We start from the raw sequence: 14,884 nt of genomic DNA, 5'->3' as shown, positions 1-14,884 counted from the left end.
TGTTGAAATTTTTCCAATAGAATTGATACTGTGGACTTGAGGTTGTTTCCTCGGAAAGTGTACCGTATGCTCATTACCATTAACATGAAAAGTGACATTGCCTTTGGTGCAATCAATAACAGCCCCTGCAGTATTCAAAAAGGGTCTTCCAAGCATAATAGACATAATATCGTCCTCGGGAATATCAAGAATAACAAAGTCCGTTAAAATAGTACCGTTTGCAACCACAACAGGCACATCCTCACAAATACCGACAGGTATAGCAGTTGATTTATCAGCCATTTGCAAAGATATTTCAGTAGGTGTCAACTTATTCAAATCAAGTCTACGATATAAAGAGAGAAGCATAACACTAACACCGGCTCCAAGATCACATAAAGCAGTTTTAACATAGTTTCTTTTAATGGAGCATGGTATAGTTGGTACTCCTGGATCTCCAAGTTTCTTTGGTATTCCACCCTTAAAAGTATAATTAGCAAGCATGGTGGAAATTTCATCTTCCAGAATCTTTCTTTTATTAGTAACTATTTCCTTCATATATTTAGCATAAAGATTCATTTTAAGCATATCGGTCAAACGCATACGCAAAAAGATAGGTCTAATCATTTCAGCAAAGCGCTCAAAATCCTCATCATCCTTTTTCTTGGATGGTTTAGGCGGAAAAGGCATGGGTTTCTGAACCCATGTTTCTCTTTCTTTACCATGCTTCCTAGCAACAAAGTCTCTCTTATCATAATTGATTATTTGATTGTGGGTTATCAAGATCAATAGCAGGTTCAATTTCTACATCATTATTATTGCTAGGTTGAGCATCAACAAGAACATCATCATTAACATTATCACTAGGTTCATGTTCATTACCAGATTGTGTTTCAGCATCAGAAATAGAAATATCATCAAGATTCTCAGGTGTCTCTACAACAGGTTCACTAGAAGCATGCAAAGTCCTATCATTTTTCTTTTTCTTCCTCTTAGAAGGACTGGGTGCATCAATATTCATTCTCTGAGAATCTTGCTCAATTCTCTTAGGATGGCCCTTAGGATACAAAGGTTCCTGGGTCACTTTACCTCCTCTAGTTGCAACTCTAACAACAAAGTCATTATTCTTACTATTCAATTCATTGAGCAAATCAAGTGTTCAATCATATAAGCATTATGTTTCAATTGTCTGCCAACATAAGCATTAAAATCTTCTTGCTTAACCATAAAGTTATCAAATTCATCCAAACATTGGCTAGCAAACTTAGCAGGGGGGTTTTAGCTTTATCATATCTATAGAGAGAATTTACCTTTACTACCTGTGTCAGGTTATCGAGACCGTGTGTTTCTTCAATAGGTGATGAATTAAGACCATGTATTTCTTCAACAGGAGGTAAATTCTTAACATATTCAGCTTTTATACCTTTTTCTTCCACAGATTTCTTTGCCTCTTGCATATCTTTAGGACTGAGAAATAGAATACACCTTCTCTTCGGAGTTGGCTTAGGAGTTGGCTCAGGAAGTGTCCAATTATTTTCATTGGTCAACATATTATTCAATAGAATTTCAGCTTGATCAACTGTTGAGGGAGTCCTGGATTAGGGGGTGTCTGGATGGCCAGACTATACCTTCAGCCGGACTCCTGGACTATGAAGATACAAGATTGAAGACTTCGTCCCGTGTCTGGAAGGGACTTTCCTTGGCGTGGAAGGCAAGCTTGGCGATACGGATATATAGATCTCCTACCATTGTAACCGACTTTGTGTAACCCTAACCCTCTCCGGTGCCTATATAAACCGGATGGTTTTAGTCCGTAGGACAAGATATAGAACAATAATCATACCATAGGCTAGCTTCTAGGGTTTAGCCTCTCCGATCTCATGGTAGATCTACTCTTGTACTACCCATATCATCAATATTAATCAAGCAGGACATAGGGTTTTACCTCCATCAAAAGGGCCCGAACCTGGGTAAAACTTTGTGTCCCTTGCCTCCTGTTACCATCTGGCCTAGACGCACAGTTCGGGACCCCCTACCCGAGATCCGCCGGTTTTGACACCGACAACTGTTCTTTCCCTGAAAACACAACCAGCACAACTATCTAGGTAATCTCTGGAAGCATTGGTTAGTCCATTATAAAAGATATCAAGTATTTCATTTTTCTTGAGAGGATGATCAGGCAAAGCATTAAGTAATTGGAGAAGCCTCCCCCAAGCTTGTTGGAGACTCTCTTCTTCAATTTGCACAAAATTATATATTTCCCTTAAAGCAGCTTGTTTCTTATGATCGGGGAAATATTTAGCAGAGAAGTAGTAAATCATATCCTCGGGACTACGCACACAACCAGGATCAAGAGAATTAAACCATATCTTAGCATCACCCTTTAATGAGAATGGAAATAATTTAAGGATATAATAGTAGCGAGTTTTCTCATCATTAGTAAACAGGGTAGCTATATCATTTAATTTAGTAAGATGTGCCACAACAGTTTCAGATTCATAGCCATAAAAAGGATCAGATTCAACCAAAGTAATTAACTCAAGATCAATAGAGAAATCATAATCCTTATCAGTAATAAAGATAGGTGAAGTAACATAAGTAGGATCATATTTCATTCTAGCATTCAGAGATTTTTCTTTTAGATTAGCTAATAGTTTCTTAAGATCACTTCTATCATTGCAAGCTAAGAAGTCTCTAGCAGTTTCTTCATCCATAACATAACCCTCAGGAACAACGGGCAATTCATATCTAGGGGGAGAATCTTCATCATCACTTTCATCAATATTATCAGTTTCAACAATTTCATTCTCTCTAGGCCTAGCAAGTTGTTCATGAAGAAATTCACCAAGTGACACAGTATTATCAAGCATAGAAGTAGTTTCATCATAAGTATCATGCAAAAGCAGAAGTGGCATCATCAATAACATGCGACATATCAGAATTAATAGCAGAAGCAGGTTTAGGTGTCGCAAGCTTACTCAAAACAGAAGGTTAATCAAGTGCAGAGCTAGATGGTAGTTCCTTACATCCCCTCATAGTTGAGGGAAAAATCTTGGTTCTTTGATCTTTCAAGTTATTCATAATGATAAGCAGATATAAATCCCAAGTGACTCAAAGAATAGAGCTATGCTCCCCAGCAACGGCGCCAGAAAATGTTCTTGATAACCCACAAGTATAGGGGATTGCAATAGTTTTCGAGGGTAGACTATTCAACCCAAATTTATTGATTCGACGCAAGGGGAGCGAAAGAATATCCTCAAGTATTAGCAGCTGAGTTGTCAATTCAACCACACCTGGAAACTTAATATCTGCAGCAAGGTATTTAGTAGCAGAATAATATGATAGTAGTGGTAATGATAGCAAAAGTAATGTTAGCAAAAGTAATATTTTTGGGTTTTATAGTGGTTGTAACAGTAGCAGCGGAAAAGTAAATAGCGAAGAACAATATAGGAAAATCTCGTAGGCAATGGATCGGTGATGGAGAATTATGCTGGATGCGATCGATCATGTAACAGTCATAACATAGGGTGACACAGAACTAGCTCCATTTCATCAATGTAATGTAGGCATGTATTCCGAATATAGTCATACGTGCTTATGGAAAAGAACTTGCATGCCATGTTTTGTCCTACCCTCCCGTGGCAGCAGGGTCCTAATGGAAACTAAGGGATATTAAGGCCTCCTTTTAATAGAGTACCGGACCAAAGCATTAACACATAGTGAATACATGAACTACTCAAACTACGGTCATCACCAGTAAGTATCCCGATTATTGACACTTCGGGGTTACCGTATCATAACACATAATAGGTGACTACAGACTTGCAAGATAGGATCAAGAACTCTGATATATTGATGAAAACATAATAGGTTCAAATCTGAAATCATGGCACTCGGTCCCTAGTGACAAGCATTAAGCATAGCAAAGTCATAGCAACATCAATCTCAGAACATAGTGGATACTATGCATCAAACCCTAACAAAACTAACTCGATTACATGATAAATCTCATCCAACCCATCACCGTCCAGCAAGCCTATGATGGAATTACTCACGCACAGCGATGAGCATCATGAAATTGGTGATGGAGGAAGGTTGATGATGATGATGGCGATGGGTTCCCCTCTCCGGAGCCCCGAACGGACTCCACATCAGCCCTCCCGAGAGAGTTTAGGGCCTGGCGCCGGCTCCGTATTGTAAAACGAGATGAATCCGTCTCTTTGATTTTTTTTCTCCCCGAAAGTGAATATATGGAGTCAAGGTGGATGTCGATGGAGCATCAGGGGGCCCACGAGGCAGGGGGCGCCAAGGGGGGTAGGGCGCGCCCCCACCCTCATGGACAGGGTGTTGGCCCCCTCACGTGGATCATTCTTCCAGTATTTTTTATATTTTCCAAAAATAATCTCTGTTGATTTTCAGGTCATTCCGAGAACTTTTATTTCTGCACAAAAATAACACCATGGCAACAATTCTGCTGAAAGAAACGTCAGTCCGGGTTAGTTCCATTCAAATCATGCAAGTTAGAGTCCAAAACAAGGGCAAAAGTGTTTGGAAAAGTAGATACGACAGAGACGTGTCAATCACGACGTCGTCGTGCTAATGAAACTCACCCTCGACACTTTGCTGGATCAATAGTTCGAGGGACGTCATGGAGCTGAACGTGTGCGGAACTCAGAGGTGTCGTATGTTTGGTGATTGATCAGTAGGAACGAGAAGAAGTTCGACTACATCAACCGCGTTGACAAACGCTTCTGCTTTCAGTCTACGAGGGTATGTGGACACACTCTCCCCCTCTTGTTGCTATGCATCTCCTAGATAGATCTTGCGTGAGCGTAGGATTTTTTTTGAAATTGCATGCTACATTTCTCAACAACTTCTCCGTCATATCTATAATTTTTTATTGTTCCATGCCAATATTATACAACTTTTATATACTTTTGGCAACATTTTATATTATTTTTTGGGACTAACATATTGATCCAGTGCCCAGTGCCAGTTCATGTTTTTGTATCGTAGAATATCCATATCAAAAGAAGTCCAAACGCGATAAAAATTACGGAGAATTATTTTGGAATATATGTGATATTTGGGAGGTGGAATCAACATGAACGAAGGCCTAGGGCCTCCACTACCCACCAGGGCGTGCCGGGATCCCCCTGGCACGCGGTAGTGCCTAGTGGGCACCCCATAAGTCGGTTGGGGCTCTTCTTCGGCCGCAAGGAAGCTTATATCCGGGGGAAAAATGTTAAAATTTCAGCGCAATCTGAGTTAAGGATCTCCAGATATTTAAGAAATGGTGAAAGGCTAGAAAATAATAACGTGAAATAAAAGAGAACAGGGAGAGGGAGAGAGAGAGACAGAGATCCAATCTAGGAGGAGCGGGAGCCCCTCCGCCGCCAGGGAGGCCATGGACCAGAGGGGAAACTCTCCTCCCATCTAGGGGGGCGGCTAGGAAGAAGAAGGAGGGGCACTCTCCCCCTCTCTCCCGGTGGCGCCATAGTGTTGCTGGGTAAGGATCGTGACGATGAACTAGATCAACAATCTTGCTACCGCCAACACCAACTCCCCCCCTCTATGCAGCAGTGTAAGACCTCTTCTCCCCGTTGTAATCTTTACTTAAACATGGTGCTTGCTACTTCTTGAGCTTGCGTTGATTTTTCCCTTGAAGAGGAAAGGGTGATGCAGCAAAGTAGAGATAAGTATTTCCATCAGTTAAGAACCAAGGTATCAATCCAGTAGGAGGCACAAACAAGTCTCCAATCTATGCACCTGCACAAACTAACAAACGCTTGCACTCAACACTAAAAAGGGGTTTTCAATCCCTTCACGCTCTCGAACAAGAATGAGATCTAATAGAGATAGGTATAAAAGATAAATAAAAGACAAAATAAAATAAATCTAAATAAATTGCAGAGAGATATTTTTGGGTTTTTTGGTTTATAGGTCTGAAAATATATGGTGGAAAATAGACCCGGGGGCATAGGTTTCACTAGAGACTTCTCTCTTGAAAGAAAACATATGATGGGTAAACAAATTATTGTCGTGCAATTGATAGAAAAGTGCAAAGTTATGACGATTTCCAAGGAAAATGATCATGAATATAGGCATCACGTCCGTGTCAAGTAGACTGACTCCTGCCTGCATCTACTACTTTTACTCCACACATCGACCGCTATCTAGCATGCATCTAGAGTATTAAGTTCATAAGAACAGAATAACGCCTTAAGTAAGATGACATGATGTAGAGGGATAAAATCAAGCAATATGATGAAAACCCCATCTTTGCAACAATACAATACATGCCTCGCTACCCCTACTGTAAAACTCAAAAACAAGGAAAAAACAGAAACTGACACTAGGCTCTATGTTAATAAGTTACTCCCAAAAATAATATAAAATAGCATATTAATGCATATAAAAAATCTAAAACAGATAATATAATACTCATTGATCTTCACTTATGTCTTTCGGAGTAGTTTGTCATTTGCTCTAGGGCTTCACTTATATCTTTTTAGAGCACGTTGGTGATTTTATTTTGAAGAAATTGTTGAACTCTCATGCTTCACTTATATTATTTTGAGAGTCTTAAACATCATGGTAATTTTCTTAGGTTATGAATTTAGTCCTAATATGATGGGCATCCAAGAGGGATATAATAAAAACTTCGATATAAAGTGCATTGAATACTATGAGAAGTTTGATTCCTTATGATTGTTTTGAGATATGAGGATGGTAATATTAGAGTCATGCTAGTGAGTAGTTGTGAATTTGAGAGATACTTGTGTTAAAGTTTGTGATTCCTGTAGCATGCACGTATGGTGAACCGTTATGTGATGAAGTCGGAGCATGATTTATTTTTTGATTGTCTTCCTTATGAGTGGCGGTTGGGGATGAGTGATGGTCTTTTCCTACCAATATATCGCCCTAGGAGCATGTGCGTAGTACTTCATTTCCATAACTAATAGATTTTTGTAATAAGTATGTGAGTTCTTTATGACTAATGTTGAGTCCATGGATTATACGCACTCTCACCCTTCCACCATTGCTGGCCTCTCTAATACCGCGCACCTTTCGCCGGTATCATACCTTCCTCAAAATAGCCACCATACCTACCTATTATGGCATTTCCATAGCCATTCTGAGATATATTTCCATGCAACTTTCCACCATTCTGTTTATTATGACACGCTTCATCATTGTCATATTGCTTTGCTTGATCATGTAGTTGACATCGTATTTGTGGCAAAGCCACTGTTCAAAATTCTTTCATACATGTCACTCATGAGTCATTCATATTTTGTTCTAAGTATCAAGTTGTAATTATTGAGTTGTAAGTAAATAAAAGTGTGATGGTCATTATTATTAGAGCATTGTCCCATGTGAAGAAAGGATGATGGAGACTATGATTCCCCCACAAGTCCGGATGAGACTCCGAACGAAAAATTAAAAAAAGAGAAAAAATAGGCCATAAAAAAGAGAAGGCCCAAAAAACAAAAAAATGTGAGAAAAAGAGAGAAGGGGCAATGCTACTATCCTTTTACCACACTTGTGCTTCAAAGTAGCACCATGATCTTCATGATAGAGAGTCTCCTATGTTGTCACTTTCATATACTAGTGGGAATGTTTCATTATAGAACTTGGCTTGTATATTCCAATGATGGGCTTCCTCAAAATGCCCTAGGTCTTCGTGAGCAAGCGAGTTGGATGCACACACACTTAGTTTATTTTTTGAGCTTTCATACACTTATTGCTCTACTGCATCTGTTGCATGGCAACCCCTACTCACTCACATTGATATCTATTGATGGGCAACTTCATAGCCCGTTGATACGCCTAGTTGATGTGAGACTATCTTCTTCCTCTTTTTGTCTTCTCCACAACCACCATTCTATTCCATCTATAGTGCTATGTCCATGGCTCACACTCATGTATTCCGTGAAGATTGAAAAAGTTTGAAAACATCAAAAGTATGAAACAATTACTTAGCTTATCATCCGGGTTGTGCATGATTTAAATATTTTGTGTGATGAAGAGAGCATAGCCAGACTATATGATTTTGTAGGGATTACTTTCTTTGGCCAAGTTATTTTGAGAAGACATAATTTCTTATTTAGTATGCTTGAAGTATTATTATTTTTATGTCAATATTAAACTTTTATCTTGAATCTTTCGGATCTGAACATTCATACCACAATAAAGAGAATCACTTTGAAAATTATGTTAGGAAGCATTCCACATCAAAAATACTATTTTTATCATTTACCTACTCGAGGACGAGCAGGAATTAAGCTTGGGGATGCTTGATACGTCTCCAACATATCTATAATTTTTTATTGTTCCATGCTATTATATTATCTGTTTTGGATATTCAATGGGCTTTATTATGCACTTTTATATTTTTTTGGAACTAACCTATTAACCTAGAGCCCAGTGCCAGTTTCTGTTTTTTCTTTGTTTTTGAGTTTTACAGAAAAGGAATAACAAACGGAGTCCAATTGACGTGCCAATTTTTGTGGATTTTTGATGGACCAAAAGAAGCCCCCGGAGTAAAAGAGTTGGGCCAGAAGAGTCCCGAGCCGTCCACGAGGGTGGGGGCGCGTCCTACACCCCTGGGCGTGGGCCCCTATCTCGTGGATGACTCGGAGGCCCCCTTGACGTGAGACCTACGCCTATAAATACAGAAACCTCCAGAAAATAACCTAGATCGGGAGTTCCGCCGCCGCAAGCCTCTGTAGCCACCGAAAACCAATATAGACCCGTTCCGGCACCCTGCCGAAGGGGGGAATCCCTCTCCGGTGGCCATCTTCATCATCCCGTTGCTCTCCATGATGAGGAGGCAGTAGTTCACCCTCGGGGCTGAGGGTATGTACCAGTAGCTATGTGTTTGATCTCTCTCTCTTATGTTCTTGATTCGGCACGATCTTGATGTATCGCGAGCTTTGCTATTATAGTTGGATCTTATGATGTTTATCCCCCTCTACTCTATTGTAATGGATTGAGTTTTCCCTTCGAAGTTATCTTATCAGATTGAGTCTTTAAGGATTTGAGATCACTTGATGTATGTCTTGCATGTGCTTATCTGTGGTGACAATGGGATATCGCGTGATCAACTTGATGTATGTTTTGGTGATCAACTTGCGATTTCCGTCACCTTGTGAACTTATGCATAGGGGTTGGCACAAGTTTTCGTCTTGACTCTCCGGTAGAAACTTTGGGGCATTATTTGAAGTTCTTTGTGTTGGTTGAATAGATGAATCTGAGATTGTGTGATGCATATCATAATAATCATACCCACAGATACTTGAGGTGACATTGGAGTATCTAGGTGACATTAGGGTTTTGGTTGATTTGTGTCTTAAGGTGTTATTCTAGTACGAACTCTATGATAGATCGAACGGAAAGAATAGCTTTTTGTTATTTTACTACGAACTCTTGAATAGATCGATCAGAAAGGATAACTTTGAGGTGGTTTCGTACACTACCATAATCTCTTTGTTTGTTCTCCGCTATTAGTGACTTTGGAGTGACTCTTTGTTGCATGTTGAGGGATAGTTATATGATCCAATTATGTTATTATTGTTGAGAGAACTTGCACTAGTGAAAGTATGAACCCTAGGCCTTGTTTCCACACATTGCAATACCGTTTTCGCTCACTTTTATCATTAGTTACCTTGCTGTTTTCATATTTTCGGATTACAAAATTCTTTATATACCATCCATATTGCACTTGTATCACCATCTCTTCGCTGAACTAGTGCACCTATACAATTTACCATTGTATTGTGTGTGTTGGGGACACAAGATACTCTTTATTATTTGGTTGCAGGGTTGCTTGAGAGAGACCATCTTCATTCTACGCCTCCCACGGATTGATAAACCTTAGGTCATCAACTTGAGGGAAACTTGCTACTGTCCTACAAACCCTGCACTTGGAGGCCCAACAACGTCTACAAGAAGAAGGTTGTGTAGTAGACATCACTGATGCTGAATAAAAACTTATATAGTTGACACAATCATATAGAACATCATAGCACACTGAACTTGCATAAAAAAATTTCACGTAGGCGGCACAATTAGGATGGAAGCAGTGGATCGCTACGGGTAGGGCTATGTGAAACCAACGAACTCGTACATAACGGTTCATCATCTTTATCAATGACGGGGTAATATCTTGAATGTTGTGCAAAGAAAATAGATAGACAACACAATAAGTTCTGCTAGCACATTAAGTTAACGTATAGCCCTTTCGAAAAAAATTCAGGTACAAAATTAGAACAGGTCGCAATCAAATGTACTGGCACATCAGTTCTTCACACCCATAGCTCGGATTTAACTAGTATTTGACAATATTCAGTTCTTACCTCAAATTAGAGCACATCCAGGCAGCCAGCCCTGCTTCTTCTCCCACATAAGCAGTGGCCTCCACTGCGTGATGGAGTAGGCCCTGTGCCATCCATCGTTCCGAGCAACACGGGGAAAGTCTGACGTTGACTCCTATAATGGACGTCGTCGACGGACCCTGGCACCAGCGGCGACGACATGATTTCGATTGATGGATTGACCACTTCTTCGACATGGACGAACACTCGACACAGGTACATCCCTAACGTGGTCCGCGGCGGCCTTGGTGGCGACGAATAGTATAACCCTGGTTCCTGCACCGATATATCAACACCAATCACCTTCGGTATGGTGGACGACTTCTTCATCCATGCCATAACCGTCAGAGCCCAGCTGTCTGGAGGAACAAACATACTTACGAGCTCACCTCTAAGGTCATTGATAAGCTCATTCATGGACTCGCTGTTCCAAGCATGTCGAGGCATGCTGTGGAAGGTAAGATTTGTTAAAAACTCAAGCTCAGAGGGCACCGAGCCCCATCCTGGGTGCCACCGATCAAAGCTCACCAGCACGCCATCGCAGAACAAATGCCAGGAAGATTCAAACACAAGACTGCAGTCGAAAGTTGTCCGGTACCTGATGAAGAAATCAACCGGTGGCGGACAGACTTTGACGAGCAAGTCACTTATTTGGATGCCGTGCACAATGCTGAGAGCTTTGATAAGGTCGTCCAGCAAGACGGGAGATCGGTCGCCGTTGATGGTTACCCTCAGCATTTTGCCGGCAAACTAGTCGTCAAGCGCCGCCAGGCCACTGTTGAGCGACAACACGCAGCGGCCGAAGGCAGGGCGGACCTCAGGATCTCCGGCTCGGAGATCCACGTTGATCGGCGACATGATAGTGTGCTTGAGTACAGGGAGTACAGGAGGGGGATTTGGGGGAACTGGAGTACGAATCAAGATTCCATAGGTGGGGGAGGGGCGGGAGATTGGGGATGAAAAAGTAGCATGAATTTCGAAAACGCGCCAATATACACTCGGCGCGCAAGCGCAAGAAAACACTGGTGGTGCCTACATGTCGGCCTAAGAGTCCTTATTCTTTCTTTTTTGGAGAGCCCGGCTGAGGGAGTCCTGGATTAGGGGGTCTCCGGACAGCCGGATTATATCCTTTGACCGGACTGTTGGACTATGAAGATACAAGATTGAAGACTTCGTCTCGTGTCCGTATGGGACTCTACTTGGCGTGGAAGGCAAGCTAGGCAATACGGATATGGATATCTCCTCCTTTGTAAACGACCTTGTGTAACCCTAACCCTCTCCGTTGTCTATATAAACAGGAGGGTTTTAGTCCGTAGGACAACATACAATCATACCATAGGCTAGCTTATAGGGTTTAGCCTCTCTGATCTCGTGGTATATCTACTCTTGTACTACCCATATCATCAATAGTAATCAAGCAGGACGTAGGGTTTTACCTCCATCAAGAGGGCCCGAACCTGGGTAAAACATTGTGTCCCCTGCCTCCTGTTACCATCCGCCTTAGACGCACAGTTCGGGACCCCCTACTCGAGATCCGCCAGTTTTGACACCGACATTGGTGCTTTCATTGAGAGTTCCTCTGTGTTGTCGCCGTTAGGCTTGATGGATCCTACTATCATCGATGGCGATGCAGTCCAGGGTGAGACTTTTCTCCCTGGACAGATCTTCGTATTCAGCGGCTTTGCACTATGGCCCAATTCACTTGGCCATCTGGAGCAAATTGAAACTTACGCCCCTGGCCACCAGGTCAAGATTGGAAGCTTAAACTACACGGCCGATATCTGTGGAGACTTGATCTTCGACGGTTTCGAGCCTCTGCCTTGTGCGTCATGCAGTCACGATGAGTGCGGTTTAGTGCTACCATCGGATAGTGTTCAAGCGATCGCATAGGCAGCCACTCCGACCCTCAATTCGGAGCCAGGTGCGCCTTCCGCGGATGGGTGGATGGACCCCGCCACGAAGGCCTTACCCCCAGCGGCGATCGAGCCAAACATCGAACTTACCTTGCACGAGAGCTGTGCTGTTAAACTGCCGGATCCTTCTCCGGCCATGGACTCCGAACCGCCTGTGCCCGTTCCTATCGAATCCGATTGGGCGCCCATCATGGAGTTTACCTCCGCGGATAATTTTCAGCACTCGCACTTTGGCGACATACTGAACTCATTAAGGTCTCTCTCCTTGTCAGGAGGATCCTGGCCGAACTATGTCCGGCAGGACTAGGATGCGGACGATGAAGAAATTCGAGGCCCACCCACCACCCACTTAGTAGCCACTGTCGATGACTTAACCAACATGCTCAACTTCGACTCTGAAGACATCGACGGTATGGACAACAATGCGGGAGGCAGAGAGGAACCACCGCCCACAGGGCACTGGACAGCCACCTCATCATACGATATATACATGGTGGATACACCCAAAGAAGGCAATGGCGACGAGATAGCGGAGGATGACCCCTCCAAGAAGCAACCCAAGCGCCGACGTTAGCGGCGCCGCTCTAAGTCCCGCCAAAGCAAAAGTGGTGATACCGGCACAGGAGATAATAATACTCCGGATAGTGCTGAACACAACCACAATCCCCTGCAGCAAGATTTAGAGCGGGAGGATGGAGGAGCCAGCCCTCCTGAGAGAGCGGCAGATGGAGAAGAGGAGGATGATAATTACATGCCCCCTCCGAAGACGAGGCAAGCCTCGGCGACGAAGAATTTGCTGTGCCATAGGATCCCGTCGAACAAGAGCGCTTCAAACTCCGGCTTATAGCCACGGCAAATAGCCTTAAGAAAAAGCAGCAGCAGCTTCAAGCTGATCAGGATCTGCTAGCTGACAGATGGACTGAAGTCCTCGCGGCCAAGGAATATAAACTCGAGCGCCCCTCCAAGAGTTACCCAAAGTGCAGGTTGCTACCTCGACTGGAGGAAGAAGCATATGATACGGCTGATCGGCCACCTCGTGGCCGTGATAGAGAGGCATTCCAGCCAAAAACTCAGCCTCCACCCCAACGCCATTCAAATAAAAAGGCATGGGGAGATACGCCAGACCTGCGAGACATACTGGAGGACAAAGCAAAGCATGCAAGATCGATCTACGGATCATGAGGGCGCGCCACTCTGCGAGACGATAAACGTCATGCCGGATACAGTAAAAGCAAATCCGGCCGGGCCGAACACAGCGGGCAAGACCCATTCGAGCTGCGACGCGATATAGCCCAATACAGAGGTGCCGCACAACCCTTATGCTTCACAGACGAAGTATTGGATCATCAAATCCCAGAAGGTTTCAAGCCTATAAATATTGAATCATACGACGACACAACAGATCCCGCACTATGGATCGAGGATTTCCTCCTCCACATCCACATTGCCTGCGGTGACGACTTACACGCCATCAAATACCTCCCACTAAAGCTCAAGGGACTAGTGCGACATTGGCTTAACAGCTTGCCAGCCGAGTCCATCAGCTGTTGGGAAGATCTGGAAGCTGCATTCCTCGACAACTTTCAGGGCACTTATGTGCGGCCACCAGATGCCGATGACTTGAGCCACATAATTCGGCAGCCAGAAGAATCGGCCAGGCAATTCTGGACTCGGTTCCTAACAAAGAAAAATAAAATTGTCGATTGTCCGGATATAGAGGCCCTAGCGGCTTTCAAACACAACATCCGAGACGAATGGCTAGCCCGGCACCTTGGTCAGGAAAAGCAAAAATCTATGGCAGCCCTCACGACACTCAAGACCCGCTTCTGTGCGGGAGAAGACAGCTGGCTGGCTCGTAGTAATAACGTATCAAAGAACCATGGTACTTCAGATACCAAGGACGGCAATAGCAGGTCACGTCGCAGCAAACATAAGCGCTGCATTAACAGCGATAATAACGAGGATACGACAGTCAATGCCGGATTCAAAGGCTCTAAACCCTCCAGCTTGGACCGTATAATCGATCGCTCGTGTCAAATACACGGCACCCCAGAAAAGCCAGCCAATCGCACCAACAGGGATTGTTGGGTGTTCAAGCAGGCCGGCAAGTTAATTGCCGAAAACAAGGACAAGGGGCCACATAGCGATGACGAGGAGGAGCCTCGGCAGCCACACACCGGAGGACAGAAGAGGTTTCCCCCACATGTGTGGACGGTGAACATGATATACGCAACCCACATCCCCAAGAGGGAGTGAAAGCGTGCGCTCAGGGACGTATATGCGTTGGAGCCAGTCACCCCAAAGTTCAACCCGTGGTCCTCCTATCCAATCACGTTCGATCGCAGGGACCATCCCACTAGTATCCGTCATGGCGGATTCGCCGCACTGGTTCTGGACCCAATCATTGACGGATTTCACCTCACTCGAGTCCTTATGGATGGCGGCAGCAGCCTGAACCTGCTTTATCAGGACACAATGCGCAAAATGGGTATAGACCCCTCAAGGATCAAACCCACAAAAACGACCTTTAAGGGCGTCATTCCAGGCATAGAGGCCCATTGCACAGGCTCAATTACACTGGAAGTGGTCTTCGGATCCCCGGATAACTTTCGA

Source organism: Triticum urartu, chromosome 3 (genome assembly GCF_003073215.2).
Source record: "Triticum urartu cultivar G1812 chromosome 3, Tu2.1, whole genome shotgun sequence".
Lineage (NCBI taxonomy): Eukaryota > Viridiplantae > Streptophyta > Magnoliopsida > Poales > Poaceae > Triticum > Triticum urartu.
Note: the sequence above shows the minus strand (reverse complement) of the source record.